Source organism: Bos mutus, chromosome 11 (genome assembly GCF_027580195.1).
Source record: "Bos mutus isolate GX-2022 chromosome 11, NWIPB_WYAK_1.1, whole genome shotgun sequence".
Taxonomy (NCBI): Eukaryota; Metazoa; Chordata; class Mammalia; order Artiodactyla; family Bovidae; genus Bos; species Bos mutus.
Genome location: NC_091627.1, coordinates 28,294,105 through 28,305,309, shown reverse-complemented (window position 1 = coordinate 28,305,309; position 11,205 = coordinate 28,294,105). Strand labels below are relative to the sequence as shown.

The following is an 11,205-nucleotide window of genomic DNA, read 5'->3' as shown; positions in this document are numbered from 1 at the left end:
GCAAGAAATTTTGCCTTTCACTTTATATCCTTTGCAATGTTTGAAATTCTAATCATGGAATTCATCTGTAAAGATTTATCTATAGGATGGGTTTCCTTGGTGGCTCAGTGGTAAAGAATATGCCTGCCAATGCAGGAGATGCAAGTTTAATCCCTGGGTTGGGAAGATCCCCTGGAGAAGGAAATAGCAACTCACTCCAGTATTCTTGCCTGGAGAATCCCATGGACAGAGGAGCCTGGAGGGCCACAGTCCATGGGATCACAAAGAGTTGGACACGACTTAGTAACTAAACAACAACTATCTGTAAGACTCATCTTCCCTACTCTAACGACTCAGCAGAAGAGAGTGAAAATGGCCAAAGAATTGAGTGCTTATGATTTGGAGTAACCAAGCTTTGCCCAAAATAGATCATCCATGTGCTGATGGGACTGACCTTGGGTGAAAGAACACTGCCCTTCCCCCAGGAACCCAGCCAGCTCCAGCCCCAGATATTTCCTGGTACTTGATGCTTCTCTGGAGAAAACAGTAAATACTCCAGCCTTTGTCCTCAAGACTCAGGACATTTCTTCTCAGTCCAAAGGACACATTATACCATCTCTGGCCTTAGAGAAGAAAAGTAACAGTGGACACCATGACCACGGCTCAGAGAAAGCAAGTCCAATGTACTAGTTTCTTAATAATTCTCAGATTTTCATCTGGGATTGCTTCCTACTACCATCTTGGAGCCCAAAAAGGGGTCCTGGGCAGGACAAGAGTTCAGGTAAGGTGTGCTGGTCAACTGCAGGCAGCAGGAAGCTGTCCTCCCAGAGCCTGGCCCTGGGGACACTTTGTGCCATCACTGTAGGCCTGGGAGTCAAAATGCAGTTGGTAATGGGAAGGATGGGAAGATGGAGTCACAAAGTGAGAAACAGCCCACCTGGGCTGCATGACCCAGGGCCAGTGGCGGTCCAAACCCTTCTCTGCTCTCCACATCCAAGCACGCATCCACTGCCAGCCAGAGGGGACTGCTCCAGACTTAGAAGACATCCCTCGTCCTCAGACAACCTTCTCAGAACAGGGCCTCGGAGCCCAGGGCAGAGCAGGGGCAAATGGGTAGAGAGTGCAAGTCATGAAAAATACAAACATGATATGTTCCTTTATCACTCAACAAATAGTTCAGTATTTTGATTCACCAGGCATTTTTGCTTAGCAAGGAGCCCAGGACCAAGATGGGAACTAAAGAACACACAGTTCAGTTCAGTCGCTCAGTCATGTCCGACTCTTTGCGACCCCATGAATTGCAGCATGCCAGGCCTCCCTGTCCATCACCAACTCCCGGAGTTCACTCAAACTCATGTCCATCAAGTCAGTGATGCCATCCAGCCATCTCATCCTCTGTCGTCCCCTTCTCCTCCTGCCCCCAATCCCTCCCAGCATCAGAGTCTTTTCCAATGAGTCAATTCTTTGCATCAGGTGGCCAAAGTATTGGAGTTTCAGCTTTAGCATCAGTCCTTCCAAAGAACACCCAGGGCTGATCTCCTTTAGGATGGACTGGTTGGATCTCCTTGCAGTCCAAGGGACTCTCAAGAGTCTTCTCCAACACCACAGTTCAAAAGCATCAATTCTTCGGCGCTCAGCTTTCTTCACAGTCCAACTCTCACATCCATACATGACCACAGGAAAAACCATAGCCTTGACTAGATGGACCTTTGTTGGCAAAGTAATGTCTCTGCTTTTGAATATGCTGTCTAGGTTGGTCATAACTTTTCTTCCAAGGAGTAAGTGTCTTTTAATTTCATGGCTGTAATCACTATCTGCAGTGATTTTGGAGCCCCCCAAAATAAAGTCAGCCACTGTTTCCACTGTTTCCCCATCTATTTCCCATGAAGTGATGGGACCAGATGCCATTAGTTTTCTGAATGCTGAGCTTTAAGCCAACTTTTTCACTCTCCTCTTTCACTTTCATCAAGAGGCTTTTTAGTTCCTCTTTACTTTCTGCCAAAGGACATACAAACATGTCTAAAAACTAACCCCCACCATCACTAAACCCACCACCCAGAGGGGAGTATGGCCCAAAACCAGACACTGGGGTGCAGGCTCCAGTGAGGCTGACAGAGTCACACACGCACAGGAGTCACCTCTCCTGACATTTTCAGGAGCTGCATCCTCAGCATTTCCAGGTATTGAAGTCATTCCTTACTCTCCCTCATTCCCACCTGGGCAGCCAGATACCTCTCCACTTTAGTCCTATAATCATATTAGTCTTATGGTATCTGTTCTTTTTTTTTTTAACATTTATTTGTTTGTTTGACTGTACCATATCTTAGTTGTAACATGCAGGATCTTCAATCTTCATTGTAGTATGTGCGATCTAGTTCCCTGAGCAGGGATCGAACCTGGGCCCCCTGCATTGGGAGTGTGGAGTCTTAGCCACTGGACCACCAGGGAAGTCCCCTGGGACCTGTTCTAACTTTTCTTCCTTTCTTTGAGAAATTTTACTGTCCTCCCTTGTACCCAAACCAAATAAAACCCCTCTTTCCCAAGGATATGCCTCTTGCTTCTTTCTCTGTTCAAGCAAGTTAGCAGCTTTAAACATTAGCTGAAGAATCGTGTCTTCTGGAACAAGTTTTGTCAGAACCAGAGCTTTTCTAGTTGTAATAGATAAGAATCCATTCAAACCCACTTGAGCCAAAATTGATTTATTATAAGGTGTCAAGTTGTTCCAGACAATCAAAAAGCAGGTTTTCCCAGTTCTTGGGGACCATATAATTTCTCAACACCATCTCACTATGTATCTCCTTCATCCTTCCTTGTTGACCAGGCCACACACATATCATGTGGGATCTTAGTTCCCCAATATCAGGGATCGAACTCATGCCCTCTGCATTGTTAGCACAGAGTCTTAACCGTTGGAATGCCAGGGAAGTCCCATCTTCTTCATTCTTCTCTCCAGGATGGCTTTCTCTACTTCTCTACCCACATCGTGGAAGATCCCAAGATTTACAATTCCTCAGCTCAAGCAACCATCAGAATTCTAATGTCAAAATTTCAAAAGAAGGGCGAGTGTTTCAAGTTGTCCACCTGAAATATCAAATAACTGTGACCCAGAGAGACAGTCATGTAATTCCAGCACGACTGTGAGATCCACCTGTGAAGAAGGAGCAGCTCTTACAGAAGAGAAGAACACTGTCCTGGGCAGATAACCCCAAACTCCACATCACCTGCATCATGGCACTTTAGGAACTTACTAGGATTATGCATAGTCAACCTACAGAGAAGCTGGCCAGGCCTCTTGTGTGCAGATGGAGGTGTCTACAGCAACAAGGGCAGTGCTGACCTGTCCAGTCCTTCAGTCAGCATTCTTCATGGTTGGAGCAACTTCCATGAGCAGCTGGAGATGCAGGGTGACAACCTGCAAACACTCGGGCTGGTACCAGAAGTAGACAAACAGGAAATAGACCAGGAAGCCACTGAGCAGGAACAGGAAAACATACAGGAACTCTGGCTGGGGATGGGCCACGATGGGCGCCAGCACCAGGTAGACAGATGTAAGGACCATGGTGGCAGGGATGATGATGGGGACCTGCAGGGACAGAGAGACCTGGATGATGAAGACATGCCTGAGAGGTGGCACAGGGCGCCTGGGCTCTGTCCCTTCTGCCTGCCTGCCTTCCTGCTGCTTCCACCTGCCACCAACTCCTCTCTTCCAGAACCTACCATAACAACTTGTCAGGCCAAGGGAGACACCTTGGGCCACAGAGGCCCCTCGAGGGAGCAGAGACTATGGTGCCCAGCCTGATCCTCTCTGTTACATGAGTCTCACTGGGTGCGTGCATCCTCTTCTCTGTTCAACTCCCACTGTTCTCCCTCTGTGTCCTCTAGAGGAGAAAGGCATCCCCAGCAAGGAGAGTCAACGCCTTGTGCTCCAACTGTCCTTTACCCCCAGGACACACAGAAATTCCCTCCCCAAAACAACAGTGTTGACCACTTTCTTTCTTCCTCTGGGCCCCAAGTGAGGCCGTGGTCCAACCATCTGCATCATGCAACAGCTTGTAGTTGAAAAAGAAGCCCATGTAGGTCCTGAAATCTACCTTGTAAGGTCGGGGAAGATTCTTCTTTATCCGTAAGTACAGGAGACAGCTGAAGGTGATTCCGTAGGTGAGCCAGCCAAGGAAGCTGAAAGGCAAACGTGAGCCACTTGTTAACAGGCCCCGCCACGGTGGGGCTGGCAAGAGGGGCCGGCCTACTAGGTGCAGACCTAGAGTAGAGCTGCAAGCACTTCGGGGCCTCTCAGCCACCCCCAGCTCCCCTGATCCATGCGGCCGAAGGAAAGAAGAATGCAAGGCTGGGGCACCGACAACAGGGTATGCTGGAGGGCCCAGCTGGAGCTTTGTCTTCAGGCATGAAGGGGCACACGCACAAGCCCACCCATCCGTGAGGCTCCAGGTCAGGCCTTCTCTGACTGCCCCTGGCTGGCTGCAGGAGGGCAATTTCAAAGGAAGGAGGACTATCTGTGTTTCCCAAAGAAAGAATCTGGTGGAACCTCAAGGAAGGCTGTGTGCCCCTCAAGGGCCGCACACTCATAGCAGACTGCGCCACCTTGGAGTTGGTGATGGGCACCAGAAAAACCTCTGGCCCCTCTGTCTGTTGTAGGTCTGATGTGAACTCCACATAACCTTGAAGGCCATCTCTTGAGGTTGTCCAGATGGGGAGAGATGGGGCCCTGGCTGACATGAATCATCCTTGAGTTCTCATCTGTGCCAGGACATTCTCTGTCACTCTCCCCCATCTCAGGCTGAAGATCCTTAAGAGACACCCCGGATTTGATTTTATCTTCACTGTACAATGAGTTTTTTCTTTCTCATGGGAAAAAGATGAAAAGAAAAATAATGTCTATTACTTAATGTTCTGAAGAAAGGGACATCGAGTACTATATATCTTGTTCCAAAAGATTACTCTTAGAACAACAGAGGAAGAGAACATGTGATGCTTGCAAAATTACTCTGAGAAGTCCTCTGCCCCAGACATCATGCCTGCCTGGTGGGTTAAGAGTCTTTTTGGTGAGAGAAGTTTAAAAATGACAACTGGATATCACAACAGCCCATCGTTTCTACCCCAGAGCAGGCAATAAAGGGGGTCACAACATCTCCCCACTTTGATGCAATTCCGGAGTGTGCCCACACAGCTTGGCTGTGGGTCTGCCCTGAGTTCAGCAGAGCTCTGTTGGGTCAGATCCAGAACAAAGACCAGACTACAAAGGAAAAATGACACCAAGCCAAAGGCTATGAGTCATGTGAGTGAAGCCTGAATATTTTTTTACATTGTCCTGCAGACAGAGTAAAGGGACAAGAAAAGAGAAAGCAAATAACAAAGACAACACAAGACTTTATTTCTTGGTGAAAATTGGTCTCATTGAATTTATGGAAGCAGTGCAAGAGAGGAGGACGCTATGTTTAATTTTGGAAACTTAATTAAGAGAGAATGGTTAAAACAGTGTGTGTGTGTGTGTGTGTGTGTGTGCAGATGCTCTGAGCCTGAGCCTCCAGAAGTGTGTGCATGTGTTTTTGTGTGTGTGTGCGTGTGTGTGTGTGTATCATAGGGGCTTCTGGAAATGTGCTTGCAGGATAAGAGTATATATGTGTGCATGCCTGTGAAGGGGTACACATAGGAGCCATGAGATACTCAGCCTGAGCGGGCAGTCTCACTTGCCTCAAGAAGTTCACGATGGTACTGAAGTTTCCGGAGATGACCAGGATCAAAGCCATCACTGCGGTGAACATCAGAGCTGGAGCTGGAGTGAGGCAACGCACATATACCATGGACAGAAGTTGGGGCTGGGGAGCAAAGTCAGGTGTCAGGTAGCCTCCGGTGGAGCCCTGGTGAGGGTCTGTCCCCAGAAACTCCCACCCTCTTCTCCTGCCAAACTCCCTCAGGACACCAGGGTACCCAACCAGATAGTCCCCAATACCCATGGCTTCCTTCCAGATGTAGGTCACTGGGGATCACCTGGAGTGACCAGACTCAGGGGGCAGGTTAGGGGGGCCCATCCCTCCAGACCATCCAAGACCCTGTAGCTTAGGACGTGGGGTTGCAACGTGGAGAGCTGTAGCAGGTGCCTGGCCAACCAAATCTTTTGACTTTCTATTGCTCCCTCTGAAGATAGAAAGAGGGACCAGGAAGGGAAGACTGAGGAGAGGGGAGAGGAATGGTCAGCTACGGGTGGAGCATGGAGAGGGATACAGTCTACTGTGTAGACTGCGTTATCCTTCAGCAAATACTCAGTCCCCTACTCTCTGCCTCTGTGGAAGAAATATATTAATAGTTTCCATCCACTGATTTGAGCTTGCCAATAAACAGTGAGCAGGAGAGACCCGCCAGAAGCTCTAAATATGTGTGTGGTTTGGCTTGGTTTCTTGAACCCCTGCCACCTGCCATGGCAAAAACATGCCCCAGGAGCCCCTATGGCCTGGGTCCCAGGATTAGAACAGACTCGCAGTCAGAGTGAGAAGATGTGAACACAAGCCCTGGCCTGCCCTGGCCACTCTGACCCTTTAACTCATGAGCAACATGGAATGTCTGTTTTTCTCAGCCTCTGGAATTAGGGGCTGTCTCCTGTACAGCGTTACTGCAGCAAAAACTGACAAAGTGACAGAGAGTCCCCCAGGCATGGGGGGCCCAGCGGATACACACTGGCTCCTGGGGCTCCTACCCACTGCCCCGGCACCACTGTTGCACAAAGACGTCCCTGTCACCTACAAACCTCTACAGTGTGACCCAGCACGGTGACCTCCCAGAACCTGGAGGTAAAAGGACTGGAGTGTAAGTGGAGAGGTAGGGAGTACGTGAGCCCTACTCTCAGCAGAAAAGAGGGCTCTGTCTTTCAAGGAAGCCCTGGTTTGGGCTAAATGCTGAGCTCCGGGAGGAGAAAGCTTAGCTGGCTGTCCTTAGAGGTGTGTCCCCCCTACAGTTCCTTAGTTCCTGCCTCACTGTTGTCCATATGAGATCAACAGCTTTTAAAAGGCTAATGTTTTAAACTCTGTATTCTCCTGCTGCCCCCCTCACCTTGCCTAACTCTGTACTCTGTATTCTCCTGCTGCCCCCCTCACCTTGCCTAGTGCACACCCCATGTCTCACCAGGTGGCCCTCTCGGGCAGCCACGTAGGACACACGGCTTCCGCTGAAGAACGACACATTGGCAGGGCCGAACAACGAGAGGGTGACAGCCAAGGGCACCAGCCAAGCCCAGACCCCAGAACCTGATTCCTAGGACAACAGAGGAATCGAGGGAAGGATCTCCAGCAGCAACCTGGAAGACAGCCTCAAGGCCACATTGGAAACAGAGCGAGCAAACCCAGGGACACGTTGGAATACTCATGCGGGACTATCTTTCCCCAGGGCGGGGCTGTGAACAGTTCATGTGACTCTCACCCCCAGCTCACAGCCATTGCATCGGTGGAAAGGATCTCACTGGGAGAGAGCACTAGGAGGTAATGACGTTGGCCAGGATGTACAGGCCAGTGACCAGGGGATGGTGATCATCAGTGCCCACACCAGGTTCTGCTGCAGAGTTGGGGAGAAGAGGCCACATGTTAGCCCGTGAGGTCCTTCCCAGGGTCTCCGAGCAAGCTCAGGAGTGCGGCACCGAGCTGATCCTGGCCCCAGGGCACACGCCAGGCCAGGGGGGCACTGGCCGTTTGTCCCTCCTCCATGAACTTAGAGTCCCACGGCATGGACAGGCCAACCGACAGGTGTGCTAGGAAGCCGTGAGGAGCACTCACAGTCAGAGCGGTGGAGGTACAGTGGAGGGTGGGGACCCGGGGGCGGGGGGGGGGGGAGCCATCATCAGAATGAGCAGGGCCTTATGCTGGGTTTTCCTTGAAGAATGGAGGAGATTCCAGCAGGTGGGAAGTAGGGAGGGGCGTTCCCAGCAGGGACACCTGCAGAGCAGGGGTGCAGAGAAGAGGCAGGAAAGTTAGAGATCTCCACGGTCAGATGGTCCCTCCAGCCTGTATTCCAGGACCCACAGTGCCAACTCTGCCTAGTCTCTGGGTCCCCAGGACACAGGCCCAGACTAAGAGCCATTCCATCCAGGGGTTCTCTTCTGACCCTCAGTCTCCTAGAGAGGAAATTGGGAATCACTGGGGATCTGTGAACTGTGATTCCCCACTGTCCTGCCTCTCTGCAGGGTGTGAGGATCAGCAAAGCGGAAGGGAAAGGAAGGGCCTGGACACAGGGACTATGGGCACTGGGACTGGTTTGCATTGAAAGAGCCTCAGGACCTAGCTGACCCAGGTCACCCCCAAAAATGTGTTCAGCAAGCATGCAATAAAAATTGAGGAATGCATGAAAAGTAGGTGAAATCAGAGTGAAAAAGAGGTGAAATCCCTCCCACTCCGTACCCCTAGTTCTGGACATCATTCTGGAGCCAGGAGCAAATGGAGGGAAAGGGCCTCCCTCAAACTTGACCCAGCATTTCCCTAGGCTCGGCCTAGCCCTGTAAGAACACACTTCAGAGTGGGAGAATCATGTCCAGGGCACTCCCAGGTCTCCTGGAGGGCTTTCTCTAGAGGTCTTTTGGTTGACCTTGGGAAGAGCAGGCAAACACTATGAATGTACAACCCCTCCCTTCCGTACCAAATGGTACAACAGACCATGACATTGCTATTCCTGACATGTGAAACAATACAGAGAAGCCACCCTTCCTCACTAAGACACAAGGAGCTCTCTTTCAGACTTGGGATGGCGCTGTCCCTGTGTGGGCTGCACCAGCGTTCCAGGCAGACCTCCTCCCCACCCCTAAAAAGGACCCTCCCTCATTTAAGCATCTACCCTTGATGCACGTATCTTCTGTTCTCCAATATGATATAAAAGGCAGTTTCTATGGGGCTCTGTAATAACCTAGAGGAAAGGGTGAGACGTGGGAGGGAGACTCAAGGAGGAGGGGACATATGTACACTTATGGTTAATTCATGTTGATGTATGACAGAAATCAAACCAATATTGTAAAGCAATCACCAATCAATTAAAAATAAACAAAATAAATATTTAAGACTTTTTAAAAAGCAGTTCCTAGAGCTTTCTGCCAGAGCTGAGATCTGAGTGCAGAAAAGTTTGGAAGTGGGTTTGGGAGGAAGGGCAGGGGGCATGGAGAATGAAGAAATAATCTCGGAGCCCACTTCTGGTCCTTGGGGTCAGCCTGGGTGCTGAGCCAGTCCTCAGATATCCCCCCAGACCCCTAGTAAAGTCCAAAGTTTCCCACTGCCTCCCAAGAGCCCTGCAGACCAAGCCCCTCCCAAAGCAGTGACTAGCCAGCCCCAGGTTCACAGGTGGAGTGAGACAGGCAGGACTGGCTCGTCCTTCTGTCCCAGCCCTGAAGCTATGTCCTGTAGTGGGCTCCCATGCTTCAGCAAATATGACCTATGTATCTACTACAATGTTCCAGAGAGAACAATCCAGGAGAGAGAAAGCTGAGTCATCAAGCACAGCTTCTTACAAGGGGTCTGACTTCCAAGTCACTCCCCCTTTCTAAGCCTCAGTTTTCCCACATGAAAAATGGGATGATAATGTCTCTTCCAGGAAAGCAAAATGAGCCCATGCATAGAAAACAATAAAGATCCCCCCTTACTTGAGAAGCTAGTATTCATATAATTACATAAGCTAATCAGAAAAGACATTGGGCTGGCACTTTAGTCCCATGAGTACAGAAAGGGAGCCCCTCTTTTCAGCTGATCTCAGAGTCTTCACTCAAATAACAATTATCAAAACTACTAATGTTTGGAGATTTCAGCCCCTGAAGCAGTGTTGCAGACTCACGTTTGAATTCTTGAGTTCCTCCGTCACCTGGCTGAGGCTATTCCAGCCATCAAAGGACCACAGGCACTGGTAGAAGGCCATGCTGATGTGCCCGGGCTGCTGGGACGTGTTGGGGAAGGCAGACTGCAGGGCTTCCATGCGGCCTCGGCCCCGGCCCAGCACCACGGCACTGCCCCCCATGATAACCAGCAAGGAGAACACTTGGGCAGTCGTGCACATGTTCATCAGCGTGGCGGCCATCCGCGAGCTCCAGCAGTTGACCAACATCAGCAGCAGGATGCAGGTGGTAGCCACCACCTTGAGCATGGCCTGGGGTAGCGAGAAGCAGCCTGGGTAAAAAAAAGGGGACCAGGACATACTTGGCAACGCTCAGTGAGATGGCTGCGATGGTGACCAGTCTGCCCACCAGCACAAACGTGTAGATGACCAGGAAGGCGGGTAAGGAGCCAAAAGTTCATAGGATGTAGGTATATTCCCCTCCAGATTCGGGAACCAGAGCCTCCAGTTCAGCATAGCACAGGGCACCCAGTGTGGCCAGAAGGCCACAGACTGCCCAGACCACGAGGCTGGCCCTGGGGCTGCCCGTGTACACCAAGACGCCCTGCAGTGACATGAAGATGCCAGAGCCGATCATAGCGCCTGCAGTTAAGGACATGGCACTCCACAGGCCCATGTCCCTCCTCAGCCTCAGCCCCTCACCCCCCGCCTCCTGCTCAGCCACCCCCTCATCGCCATCTCCTTGCTGACTTCTCTTCATCCCAGAGCTTCAACAGTCACTTCAGCTAACTGAACAGAAGCAGATGCTCTGATACCTATCGGGCTCATGGGCTTCCTGCAGGAGTTAATGATTACAGAGCCTGGAGGAATCTGAGCCAAGGGCCAGAGAGCCAGAACACAGCATTCAGAAGGGACCACGCCTCTCCTGATCTCCCAGCCCTTGTCCAGCCAGAACCCAGGACAGGGAGGTTGCAGGAGTTGTTCAGTGACGCAGCTCAGGAAAAGTTAAGGAAAGACAGGTTTTAGGAAGAATCCCTGGTGCCCAATTCCACAACAACATGTCTGTGGAATCACAGTTGGCTGAATGCTCCGTGCCAACAGTATGACTACTGAGTTACTGCACATTAGGACCCTAAGAAACTTCTGGAATACTTTTATCAGCCAAACAGTATAATCCCAGCTTTATTCAGATTCCAAGGAAAATGGCATGAGTCCTGTTCTAAAGCAGAATGAAAATGTTTAAAGAAGAGCATCCAAATAGTTTGAGAGAGAACTTGTTCCCCCTGCAGGAGGGGAGTAGGTGGATAAACGTACAGGGTCTAGAGTGGAACCACCTTCATTCAAATCCCAGCTCTAGTACCTTACAGCTGTGTGACCCGAGACAAGGCCTCTGAACCTCACCCTATTTATCAGTAA

At 50.5% G+C, this 11,205-nt stretch overlaps 1 pseudogene; it reads right to left on the bottom strand.

The window, feature by feature from the left end:
- Positions 1-2,662: 2,662 nt before the first annotated feature.
- On the bottom strand, positions 2,663-10,549 carry LOC102279564 (b(0,+)-type amino acid transporter 1-like; annotated as a pseudogene).
- Between the last annotated feature and the right edge of the window lie 656 nt (positions 10,550-11,205).